This window comes from Lissotriton helveticus, chromosome 8 (genome assembly GCF_964261635.1).
Source record: "Lissotriton helveticus chromosome 8, aLisHel1.1, whole genome shotgun sequence".
Classification (NCBI taxonomy): Eukaryota; Metazoa; Chordata; class Amphibia; order Caudata; family Salamandridae; genus Lissotriton; species Lissotriton helveticus.
The window spans coordinates 499,175,102-499,189,124 of NC_136069.1; positions in this window are offsets into that span (position 1 = coordinate 499,175,102).

Below are 14,023 nucleotides of genomic sequence, written 5' to 3' on the forward strand. Positions count from 1 at the left end.
TAAATGACACACACAGGCTCTGCAGTGGCAGGCCTGAGACATGTCTAAAGTGATACTTGTGTGGGTTGCACAATCATTGCTGCAGACCCACCAGTAGCATTTAAGTTACAGGCCCTGGGAACATGCAGCACACTGTACTAGGGACTTATAGCTAAATTAAATATGCAAAGCAGGTAGATGTATCAATCAAACCATGTTTAAAGGGGAGAGCACATGCACTTTAACACTGGATAGCGGTGATAAAGTGCTCAGAGTCTTAAACCCAACAAAAACAAGACTAAAACCAGCACTGGCAAAGCCAATAGGTCTCGCCTTTGGGACCTTATTTGTGTTTAGCCATGCAGCATATTATCCCATGTGCTTTGCCAGCAGGGATGGACGTGCTATAAAATTGCTGCATAATGTGTACCCTTTATAAGCAGTATCCATGTGCAAATGGTCTGATTTAGCAAGGACATTATTTGAATGTGGAGTTGTACACTCTGTGTCAGTGCCGCCTTAGGGAGGTGCTACCAGTGTAGGTACCCCTGGCACTTCCCTATGTTTAGAAATAATACTGATTTAAAAAGCACATGTTGCAGAGTTTCTTATCTGTCCAGCAGTTTTCAGGCAGCAATAAAAATGTCAAGATAACTCTAGTGATTAATGTAATTGCTGGGGAGAGATCAGAGTTTAATGTATTGACAGTTTCCACTTATGACAAAGTAGCACATACAGTTAATATGTCAGCTGCAAAGAACGTGTACAATAAAAATTAGAGTCATGCAAGTTTCCCTTGCGCCGAGCGGGTACTTTAAAGGTAGCCGCACTGCAAGCTTCATTTTCACACTCAGACACAAGTACAGCTGTGGCATTCCTCACTCACAAACAGGTACAATGGGCAGCAATATGACACACCTAGCACATACAGCACATATAGCAACAGTGAAAGCTTCCCTCGCACAGAGGACAAGCGTAGCATGGACATGGGCCGTACAGGCTTCCTTCATTGACATAACAAGTTTAGTGCAGGCAGTCGTATTCCAACTTTCCTGCACAGAACACAAGAACCACACAGATATCAACGGTACAAGCTTCCCTCGCACAAGGAACAGGTCCATCTTAAACAACAGCATCAAAAGTGTCTCACATTCACACATCAGATACATCACAGGCAGAAGCATTGCAAGCTTCTTTAAACTTTGTGGCGCATAACACAAGCTTCTTTGGGCACAGGACAGGTATGAAGCAGACAACATTGCAAATTTCCTTCACATGCAAACAGGCATTCAAGCTTCCTTCATGTACCTAAGGGTGCAGCAGACGCCCTAGCCACAAAAGTTCCTCGCACACACAAAATATCCATGTGGCTTAATGGCTAGAGTGGCCGAATTTGGAGGTGGGGAACCGGGTTTGAGTCTGGCGGGAGGCTCAAGCATCCTGTGATTCTGGGCAAATCACTTAATCTCCCCATTCCTAAAAATAAATGTGTAAGTCTGTGATGCACTGGTGCTCATGTTTCCATCATATAAAATTGCAAAAATAAAACAGCTAACACTGTAAACGTTCCATAAACACAGAAGAAGGACATGGTGGGTATCACCAGTGCAGGTTTCCGCTCACAGGTGCAGAGCATTCAACAGCAGGGCAAGCTTTCATTCCCAGGGCAGTCAGGACAAAAGACAGCAGCAGTACAAGCTCCATTTCCACTCAAAACAAAGAATGTACTGGAAGCAGTTGGCCATATTTAACACTCACAGTTGAAACATGCAGTATTTGTGTATGTGTATCTGATACAAGGCATGTAAATCACATTGTGCACCATTGCAAGCTCTACTCTCCAGAACAGGAACAGCAAAGAAAGCATCCCTTGGACAATAAACACAGGCAGGGGCTGTGCAAGCTGCTATCACACAAACAGGGTGAGCAAAAATGTGCAAGCTTCATTCACAGTAGCTGCTTCACTCATAACAGTGGCACATGTGCCTCAGCTCACCAATATATGGACAAAGCAAAGTCGTGAAAGTTAAATTCGGTCCAAGCAGCCATACCGGTATCATTGGTTAAGGTAACAGCACTGATTCCTTGTCCATCCAGTACTGCGCCTCACTGCTGAAACTGCCGGAAAGACTGGCAGGCTATCGGAATCATGCGACAGGGGGAGAATCAAATTATGTAGCAGAGCGCTATAAAAAACTAAGAAAAACAAGCGTGCGCCTTGCGCTGAAAGTTTAAAAAAACAAAAAAAGGCGTGCAGGCTGCAACGGGAGAGAGAGGCTGGGGGATTGCACCCGCGAGTGTTGAGCGCATTCTGGGGAGAGCAGTCTGCTCTTTTTCAAAGCACATACTCATGCTTGTGGCGCGCCGTTGCGCACTCCCACAATGCGTATGCCGCCACAAGCACGAGTATGTGCTTTGAAAAAGAGCTGCACAACGGCTAAATGTTTACTAAGTAGTGCATGCGTGCTGCGTAGGCGAGACCTAAAAAGAGGAGGAGAAAGGCAAAAGGTTTGGAGTAACCCTTCAGAGACGGTCATTTTCCAACACCTCATATCTATAATTGCTGGCATATTTTGGGTTTCTATTGACTAATGGTGTCTGTATCTGTCATAATGCTGTTTGTGACAGAACAATGATGATTCTTGACATATTGTGAGTTGTATATCACAGTGTTACCCTCCCAAGGCATGATAGCATTGATGACAGAAAGGTGGTAATTATTTCCATATTGTGAGTATCCATTGCACAAAGCTGTCTACCCATTGCATATTGTTGACACTGGCACAGTGGTTGCAATTTCTGCCATATTATTGACAACCATGGCACAATAGAGACCACCACCAGCATTATGTTGAACCTGGCACAATGGTGGTGATACTTGGCATATTGTGTGCATTCATGGAAGAATGGTTCCCACGTCTAAGCTTATGCTTGCAACTCCACCAGTGTGGTAGTACTTAGCTTAGATGTGCACGATATGATGGTGCCCACATAAGAATTAAACTGATGTTGCCTTAGTGGTGGTAATGTTGCCATTCCATGGGTATCCATGATATGTTGCTGCCATACACAGGCATAATGCTGGCTGAGAAATAACAGTGGTAACTCCTGGTATACCATCAGCATCTGCAGTAAGAAGTTATTAATTTCTAGCATGATGCTGACTGAATAATGGTTTTTATTGACATGTTATGGACTACCGTTGCACAATAAAGACCAGTCAAGGTTTAAGGGAGTTCCTAGAGCAATGGTGGTATACAAGGTATATTGTAGTTATCCATAGCACAGTGCTACCCAGCCCTATTATAACCCTGATAATCACATATTGGTAGACATTATTGGTAAATTGTAGGCAGACTTGTGCCTACAGCTGGTGTCTACTGTGACATAGTGCTGCCCATTTATTAGTGGTGGGAATTCCTAACATACAGCAGCTATCAATGCTTGATGCTGCTAAGACATGACTGTAAATAATTTTGAGTACATTAAAGAGAAAGTAGCATTAAAGAAGAGAAGGCCCAGTGAAAGTGTACCCATCTAACATGCACACAAGCTTACATACCTACCCACCCATCCTTGCAAAACCATAAATGCACACTTGCAAAGACAGTTGAGCAATACTGAAGCAACTGCATTTTCAAATGTATGTTTTATGTATTATGACCCAAACCCATTGTACAATTAATTAAAATTTAACATTTTATTGCAATTAATTTCATTGATATTTTAAATTGAATAATAGCAGCAATAATTACTATTTTCACATGTCCCTAATTTGCCTAGGTCTTGCCTTGTATCACAAGCTGTTTGCAAAAATACTCATAGTCAGCTTACATTTCACTTAGAGCCTGCTCATTGCTTACAAATATTGGCTTTTTTGTCACTTTTGTTTGCTTGATTCTTATTCATTAGGTGGTGTAAGCTTTACTTCTTCTATTTGTGTTTGTCCCTTCATTAGAGCATGACAGATTACTTGTGTCCTACCACAGCTTACAGTGCAGGCATTATTTTTTTCTTTTTGGTTAGGAACTCCATGAGATTTCATGTGTTTTCCAGCTTTCTCCCTCATAAGCTGCCTGTGTGTGCCTCACCTATTCCCTTCTGTCATGGTCTGGGTCCCCTCGGTGCCATATACTGCTCATTGAACGATACTGTGTAGGTGGTGTTTTCCGGCCATGAATGGTGGTACTAGATGAGTTCAGGGACACAGTGGATATGCAAACCCTCTTTCAAAAGCACACACTCAGCATAGCATTAAGACATTTAGATAAAACTTAAAAAATGTTGTTTCTTAAACCCAAGTCTAGTGCATAAAATATGAATGGTAACCAAACAAGAAAATAAATGCAAAAAGGCATGACATGACCATCACAAGCAAGATGAACATTCTTAATTCTAAGCGCTACGGTAAACTTGATCAGAAGCAGAGCATAGAAAGTCTATACATCAATTGTCTAAGATGGATAGCATAGCATGCCTTCTCTCTGTAACAAATAGTTGTTTAGCTTTTTTTATCACAGCCCTTGCCTGGGTTTGATGAGCCATGCCAATGGCCACTTCTCAGCATTCCTCCCACAGCCGCCATCAACTAGGACTGATATGTCTTAGCAAACTGGTACAACCTCTGGTTTTATAGTTCTGTTGTGCAGCCTTTTCTATAGTCAGATAGCTGACGTTTTATAAAATCTGATTGCCAATTTCATCTAAAGTTTAGAAGCTTGTAGATACTAAGGTGCCAAAAAGACAATATAAGTATGGGGATGCATTTGTCAACTTGATTTCCATGTAGATAATTCACCTCTATAACTGAAACAATTGAAACTTGTCAGCTTTCACTGTAAGCGTCATAATGTTATGGCAAGGACCAGAACATGAACAACAGAAATATGTCAGATTAGATAAGAGGTGGAGAAGATGTTGACACTTCTACTCATGTCTAGAACTTCTCACATTAAATAGAGATAAAAAAAAGTTTGCAGGTAAGTAAAGGATGAAAAAGAAGGAGGTTTAGCCTGTTCCTATAACAGTGTTCACAACACCTCCATGATATGTTCACTCTTGTGTGCTGCTTACCCCTTGTTTCATTCTCACCCCAAATTCACGTTGATTTTTCTCATGCTAGTTTGCTTTTTTCCACCCAGTGCTCCATGTTGCTCTCTCTCTCTTTTGTTTGCTTCCCACTACCCACACTCTTAGTGTTGCTTCCTCCCATCTGCACCTTCCATCTTGCTTCTGCCCCCTATATCTGTGTTGCTTCTGCCTCCCCCATGTTGCTCCCCCTTATGTTGTATTCCATCACCCACTTAAATAAAAGAAGTGATTTTGCACTTTTCTGTTCTTATTTATTGAGCCAATGTGAAGCGGTCATTTTGTAGGCGCACACATGCACACAGTTAGTTGCATCATAGCCTTTTTAGGTTGAGACTAAGACAGCGCATGCGCTGTCTGCAAAACCTGTTGTATCATATTCTATGATTTGTGGCGCACCTAGCGATTCGTATTGGCTGTTACCTGTGTCAATCAGAAATGCAGCTTTGTTACTACTGCATTTCAGTAATAGTCCCTCCTTTGTGTGCTTAGCTTTGCTTCTGGTGACTTAACTTAGAGAGCATTTTGTTTGGCCATCACACTGTGTAGCGTGTGATGGCCCCTACTCCCTTTTCAGACAAAGGGGCAATTTGTGCATCCAGTGATCTTTTGTCCACGCTTGCTAAGTGCTTCTAATGGCTGCCTTTACTTTTGATCAGCCAGCTGCGTCATTTCTTTTTTTTTAATTAGGCCACCACAGGAGCAGACCTTGGAGCTTCGAAATCAGCCGATCTCACCCTCCAAATTTGCGTTGAGCATGAATGCTGCGTTTCCCTCAACCCACCCATTCCCTGTGCAAGAAGTGAGGTGCCATCTATGTCATTATCTGGAAGAGAGGGAACATTTAGGTCCTTTTCTATGGCATTACTCAGTGGCTTGCAAAAGTGACATATCCCCTTTCCAAGCCGGTCAGTAATTACGTGGAAAAGGGCCTGAATGTTCCCCTCTTCCAGATAAGGACATGGACAGTGCCTCACTCCATAAGCACAACCAACATGATTTTGTAAATGAGAGAAAACTGTAATAAAACATTTAGCAATTTTTGGGTTACAAATATCGAGTCTTCCACCTGAATCGAGAGTGTTGGCATGGTGCTGTAATGAGGTAAAGTACTCATAACAGATGCCTTGTATCCCCCTCCATTCCCTCACTTGTCTCTGCATCCCCATATTCGAACTTGCTAACATTTACGCATGCCTTAGCTCCTCGCTTCCATGTTTCTCCATCCCTCACACAACCCAATCCTACTGGCAGGCATGTACACACACATTCCCCTCCTTCGCACCATCCTCCGTTAACCCGTCAGTTTTCACTTGTCTCCATTATGAGCAGGAGACAATGAGCATGTCCATCTACAAGCATGCAGGCCGTAGAATTCATGGCAAGGGCCATATGCATCTATATCTGTGCCTCTTCAGCTGCTGTATTCTTCCCAAGTGCAGGCGCGCCCATACTTGGGGTCTGCAGCTGCAGCGAAGAATGTGTTCAACATGAACACCCTGCAGCTCACACCCACCTTTACCCCTCGGCCAGGAAGGAACAATTTCAACTGAGCTTTCAATGTTTTCCAAAATGACATATGTCCATTCAGGTGTTCTGTATTTCCTGCTTGGAAATCTAGCTCTTCTTGTTTTTCCTACTAACTTTTCTCCTAACTCTTCTTGTTCTGTTTGACTTGTGGCCTCTTTACTTTGTTGTGTTCTTTTTCTTAACCTTCTCTTCACAAGAGAGTACTTTAGTCTGTTCACTCCACTTGGCCAATTATCACCTTTTGTTGGTTTCTTTGCTTTGACCACTTTTTCACCTTCTACATCTGGTTCACAGGTTCTTTTATTTGCCCTTTCTTCTGACTGATCTTCTTATTGATTTTCAGTTTATTCTGGTTCCTCGGACTCAACAATAACTTCTCTTTCAACTGTAAAGTCACTGCCTTCTGGTTCCAAAACAGTCTCATCTGTTTCAGGTTCCGCTGGGAATTCACTTTCTTCTGGATCAACAATGAACTCACTTCTTTCTGGCTCAATGGCAGTCTCTTTAAACCTAGAATCCGGTGCCCACTCTACTCAACTTGTGCTTGACTGTTCACCATCCATTGGTTCATCAGAACCTGTCACTCTAGATTCATCAGCTTCACTCACTTCAGCCACTGGTCTTTGTTTTTGATTTACCAGTTTTTGCTCTTTTGATCTTTCAGGTGGATCTATGGTTGGTCTGGTATGGCTTGCGTGAATTCAATTTGGCAAACCAGCACACTTCACTGCTGTTGTTGTCACAAGTATGATTTGATAAGGTCTGTGCCACCAGGGTTCTAAACAAGACTTTCTTACGTGCTTCTTGATGGAAACCATTCACCAGGACTCAGATCATGAGCTTGATTTTGATGTATTGTTGTGGCATCTTCACCATCCTGGCGAGACACAGAACGTACCAGTTCAGCCAATCCTCTGGAATAGTCAAGCACTAGATCTTCAGATATACTCATTAGTTTGTTTGCTGGTATATATGCTTGTCTCATTGCTCTTCCTATGAGAATTTCATAGGTACTCAATCCAGGTATTTTGTCAGGTATACTTCTTAGACTCATCAGCACAAGGGGTAAAGTGTCAGGCCCTTTCAGTGGTGTAAATGCACACCCTTTCCCTAACCTGGATTTTATTGTGCCATTGATTTGCTCAACTACTCCAGATGCTTCAGGTCAATAGGCACAATGCAGCTACTGTTCAACTTTAAATGCTGCACAAATCAGTCAAATTATCTCATTGTTGAAATGGGTTCCTCTGTCTTCCTCTAAAGTGACTGGAATTCTGAATCTAGGAATCAGTTCTCTCTCAAAAGCAGTTTAGCTACGGTTAGGCTGTCATTGCTTCTCGTGGGATAGGCTTCCCGCCAGCGAGAGAACAAACAGACAATGACTGGTACATATTTCAGCCCATTGCAAGGGGGAAGCTCAATAAAGTCAAGTTGTAGTCGGGTAAATGGGCCTCCTGCTCTTCCAATTCGTCCCCAACTAATAACTCTCTTTCTGTCTGGATTCTGCTGCTGACAGATAACGCACCTCTGACAAAGACTTTCTCTAATGACCCTGAACTTTGGGGTATACCATGTCTGCTTGAAGAGTCTGATCATTGCATCACTTCCAATGTGTGCAATTCCATGGTAAACCCAGGCCATGTGGGAAAGTAAAGAGTCTCGCAAAACTGGTCTTTCATCAAGATAAATCCACAATTCGTCCTCTGCTCTCTTTCTACAGCCTGAACTTTTCCAATTTTCCTTTTCCTCATCACTTGCCTTTTCTTGCTTCTGACTAACTTCATCCCAAGTTTCAAAAGTGGTTGTGAACATAAGATGGCATTCGGTATTTCCCCTTTCAATTGATCTGTTTAAAGCCATTGTATTTTGTACACAGTACAGTGCTATTTGGTCAGAATATCTGTTGCATTTCGTCACATAATCATCTCCTGATTTATGTGCGTAACATTTGACCACTTCAATTCTTTTGGGCAATTGCATGGCATCCAATAGTTCTTTTAAAGTTTTATCGTTTCTAATAGGAGAACCTGAAGTAATCAGAAATCCCCTTTGCATCCACAGCTGGCCAAAACCATGCACAATTCCAAATCTGTATTGACTCTCTGTGAATATCGTTACTTTCCGATTTTTGGTAATTTTGCATGCTCTAATCAGAACTATTAGCTCAGCTATTTGGGCGGAGTTTACTCCTTTTAGTCAGGATGCTTCAAGAATCCCTTCTATGGTGCATAGACAGTGCATAATTCACCTCTTTCATTTCTCGAACACGATCCATCAACATCTCGCAATCCAATTCTTCCAATGGACTATCTTGTATGTTTGGCCTAGGTTTGGTGCATAATTCTGGCATATCCAGTCAATCATGATCCACTTCCTATCTCACTTCCTCACAATGAGAGTTTGGCAATAGAGTTGCCGGATTTAAAGTAGTGGACCTTACCACAGTCACATTTTCAGCACCCAGGATCACTCTCTCGCACTTAACCAGCTGACTTGAAGATAAATATTGTGTCCTGGTACAAGTCAAAAGAAACTCAGCAGAATGTGGCACATACACTTTGACGGTATACCTCATCACAATCGGGTCACTCTGGTCCAGACTCATGCAAGTAGCTGCTACTGCCTTCAAACATCCTGGCAATGCTGCAGCCACTGAATCCAAAGTAGCAGAAAATGATGCTACTTGACGTTGTGCCATTCCATGTTTCTGAGTTAGGACTGAAAGAGCGCACCCATCTCTCTCACAACAATACAATGCAAATTCCTTTGTATAGTCTGGCATTCCCAATGCAGGTGCTCGACAAAGACCGCTTCTCAATTTTGCAAAAACATCCAAACTTTCATCATCGAGAACAATCGGATCTTTCACATCTTATTTTGTTAACCTCTGTAGAGGTTTTGCAATAAGTGCAAAACCACAGATCCACTGTCGACAGTATCCAACCATTCCCAAAAACATTCCTACTTCTTTCTGAGTTTTGGGAGGACTCATCTGTTTGATCACACTGATTCTTTCTGGAGTTACTTTTCTAACTCCCTTCTCTATTTTGTGTCCAAGGTACTATACTTCCTGTTTACAAAATTGTAATTTGCTGGGGACACTTAGTGTACTCCTTCTGCTAAGTGGTTCAATAGGGCAACTGTGTCTGTCATACATGCCTCTAGGGTCTTTGATACCACCAATAGGTCATCAATGTATTGAATCAAAACTGAATTACCTGGCATAACTAAGGTCTCAAGAAATTTTTTCAAGATCTGATTAAAGATTGAGGGACTCTCTGTGTACCCTGGAGGTACTCGGCACCAAGCCAAAACAAGGTCTCCGAACCGTAATGCAAAGAAATACTGGCTTTCTGGATGCAAAGGAATTGGGAAAAATGACTTGCACAAATCAGTCACTATGTACCATTCAGCATCACAAGGAATTTGATAAAGGATCACTGCTGGATTTGGTACTACTGGACATCATGTGACTACAATTTTATTAATTTTACGCAAATCCTGCACTATTCAATATTTTCCACTAGGCTTTTTGATACTTATGATAGGCGAATTACAAGGACTGCTCATTATTTCTTTTAAAATTCCTTGTTCAATCATTTGGTCGATCAAAGTAGCAAATCCTGCAATTACCTCTGGACTCATTTTGTACTGAGGGGTGTTCAAATAAACAGCACCATCCTTCACTGTTACCTGAAACGGACCTAAATGTACCTCTGCACCTGAGCATTCACAATATTTGGCATGGGAGCTTGGGGCACCTGTAAATATGAGGTAACTATCTGCTGCTGCTTCTGTTGATTTACACCCACCTCATTCCGCATCTGTGGAATTAAATTTTGATTTGCCCCATTACTCTTTTCAGTAGCTCTACATTTGTTCTTCCAATATCCATGCTTTCCGCACACATGACAAGGACATTTCTTCATAGCTTCTTTTCTGCAGATTTTTCCTCTCCCTCCACCACATACCTGACCACTCTGATTCTGACCATTCATCTGATTACCTGATTGATTAATACTGTTTTCTTGCTGCTCTGTTACCTTGACCTGCGCCCACATCATTTTCTCTTTTAACTTTTTGTGTTTTGTTTCAATGTCATCACTCCAATACTTTGCAGACCTCAAAATTTCGTCTATCGTTTTGCTCTGCCAGCAAATCAAAAACTGTTAAATCATATTATTAATTTCTGGCTTTAGTCCAAACACAAAACGATACACAAAATGTCCCATATCCTTATCTCCAATATTCTCAAATCCACTGTACTGCTTAAAAACCTACAACAACCATTCTTAGTAGGCATGTACCGACTATTTTGGTTCCTGGGTAGTTCTGTCAATTTTAACCCAATAGGTTTCCTTAGGGGAAATATTCCCTTATAGAAACGTGATTACTTGATTGTACCTTTTCATCACCTCCTCTGATGGGAAGAAGTGTGGCGCCGCGGCTAGGGCGACTGACTCCGGCTTCTGGGGATCACGGTTCGATCCCCGGCACCGGCGGCAGATTAGCTCAGCACCATGTGACTCTGGGCAATAGCTTGCTTAATCTTCCCGACGGCCCCCAGCGCATAGAGACCCTTACGGGTGATTGCGGCTTTACAAATGTGGATTATTATTATTATTATATTATTATGCTGCACCTGTTTTTGCATCTCTGGGATATTCATCTTTTGGCCAATCAACAGTGATCTTACATTCTGTCCATAAATAAGCTTGAATAACAATCTCAAACAAACCATCTAGATCCTTTAGCAGCACTTTTGTACCCTTCCACAGGTTTCTCTCTCAATCTGTGAAAATCATTCGTAAAGGACAATATATCCTGTCTGGACATATCCACTACCTGGTACTTCTCTCATCAGACACGCCCTTTCTGCCTGTTCTGTCTCTTTAACGGACACATAGATGCTACTTAAGTATGGGCGAATTTTGCGGATCTGCGGTCCGCGAATTCACAAAAAAATCCGCGAGTTTGCGGATTTTCCCGCGAACTCGCGGATTTCTTTGTGATTTGCAGAAATATTACTGGAGTACTTTCTACTGGCTAATCCAGTAAGTGCTACCTCGTTGGGTAAATGTATAATGCTTTTCCTACACTACAGCTGCGTAAAGTGCCAGAAGAGTTGTCTCCAGTGACCATGTGTGTTGCTATGCCATCGCGCCGAAGGGCGCAGGGGTCCCTTGATTGAGCTGTCTATCATAGTGGGTAAATGGCGGGAAGACGGTGCACACTGCTAGTGGGTGGGGCGGAGCCAAACGTACGGGCTTCTATGCAAGTTCATATGCCTCTTGTGTGTATAAAAGGTCAGAGACCGGTCAGAGCAGCAGACGAGGAGAAATAAGCTCCTGGTCACAGGAATTGCACAGGGATTGCACTCATAAAAGTGAAGGATGCACTTTGCATCCTTCACTTTCACTAGCGCAATCCCCCCCCCCGTTTGGCCCTGCACAGAAAAGGTAGATATGGGAAGAAAGCACACCTGCCCAGCCTCGACAAAGCTCACGATTGTTTTTGGGCTGATGAATGCGTTACTGAATTTGAGCATCAACTCGGGCACCTGCTTTATTTATATCTGTAAGTGCTTCCTGTTGAGCTTTATTTTTGTGACGGGAGCATCGTGCCAGAATGAATCCTGCCCTTTCTATTTATCCAAGAATACGCCATCGTTTTGTGCAATACCTCTACTTAATTTGAGTACTTTCTACTGGCCAATCAGTAAGTGCTACCTTGTTGGGTAAATTTATAGTGCTTTTCCTACACTACAGCTGCGTGAAGTGCCAGAAGAGTTGTCTCCAGTGACCATGTGTGTGTTACTATGCCATCGCACGAAGGGCGCAGGGGTCCTTAGAGTGAGCTGACCATAAAAAAAAAAATCAGCCAGCGAGCAAATTTTCGACAATTTCGCGAGATTTGCGGATCACGAAATTGGTGAAAATCCGCAAATTTCTCGAGCGGAACAGATTTTTGGCCCATGCTTAGTGCTACTTTACTAGCTGCCTCTTCCTTCCTTTTCATCCATCTATTTTTCCAACGATCTACATCTCCCCATTTCTTCAAAATATTCATCAATTCTTTTATCTGTCATCTTTTTGCCGTTGCATTCAAACTCTCTAAGTCCTTGTCAGTAAAAGTAAATCTATATGGTTTTTGCAATGCTTTTGACTTCTGTATAACTACTCCATACTCACTAGCAGTTTCAGATATTTTCATATGTAAATTCTTTGCTCTCCAGGTAATGCTCTTGCATAAAAACAACAGTTCATCATCTCGAGTTCCTAGACTTCTGGACTTATTGTACCAATAATCATTTCTTCCAAATCTACTTTTTACTGACTCATATTTATACTCTGTGGTTGAGGTTTTAGCTTTGCCATTTCTTTTATCCAATTATTTAATTCTTCCGGTGACGGACCTGCTGAAATCCCAGCTACTGGAGTAACATTCGGCCCTATTCACCTTGGGTCTAATTGTATACCTCTTCGAGGGGTCCCCGTTATCAACTCACACACCGGAAGATCTAACAAGGTATTATTCGCATTTGCCTCTCCATCCTCATTCGCACCCCTCCTGATACTTCTTCCTGGAACAGCCAATGCATGCACTTTGGATACATTCTGTCTTTCTCCATACAATGGAACTACAGGACCAATTATTATCGATATTGTTAATGCTTCTGCATTCAAACTCAACTGATTCAATTTCTGGACCTGTTCCAACCTTGCCTTGTTTAACACATTTGCTTCATTTTCCCTCACTATTTTCGCTATATCTGAGACTTGTGGAGTCAATGGAGTTCCCATCTGTGGTGCACTTGGAGTCACCACCCCAAACTTTTCTTCATAAGGCAGAGGTCTTTTGTTCATAATGACCTTTATCAATTCATAGTCATCAGAATCATTCATATCACCTCTTACACCTGGAGTCTATATATTGTTCTTTTCCTCTGTACATTTACCTCCATCTGCTCATTAATTGGGAAACTGAGTACAATCCTTCCAATACCACAGCTCTCCTCCATCTCTTCAGCTTTGCTCCCCTACTCTCAAATAGGCATCTAAACATCATACTCCTATAACCTCTGTTACCAATTCTATATTTTTTTCTCTCAAATGCCTCAACTTCCAATTCTTCCAAGGCTTCGCACTGCGTCAATCTAAGATTTGGTTCTAATGAATTCATTTGGTATCTCAAATTCTGTAATATCCGGAAAAGCTAAACCACCATCATTCTTTGTCTACTCCTCCCAATTTTCTAACCACATACACGTATGATATCCTTGTTCCAACATCATAAAAGAAGCAGGCGTCTTTGGAGGTGGAATCGTAATACCCTCTCAAGTCACAATTGGTTTGTCCTTTTAAAAGAAATTCTTTACTTTCTGCATCAACTTAATTTTCTGATTCCATCCGCTAATGGGTCTTAT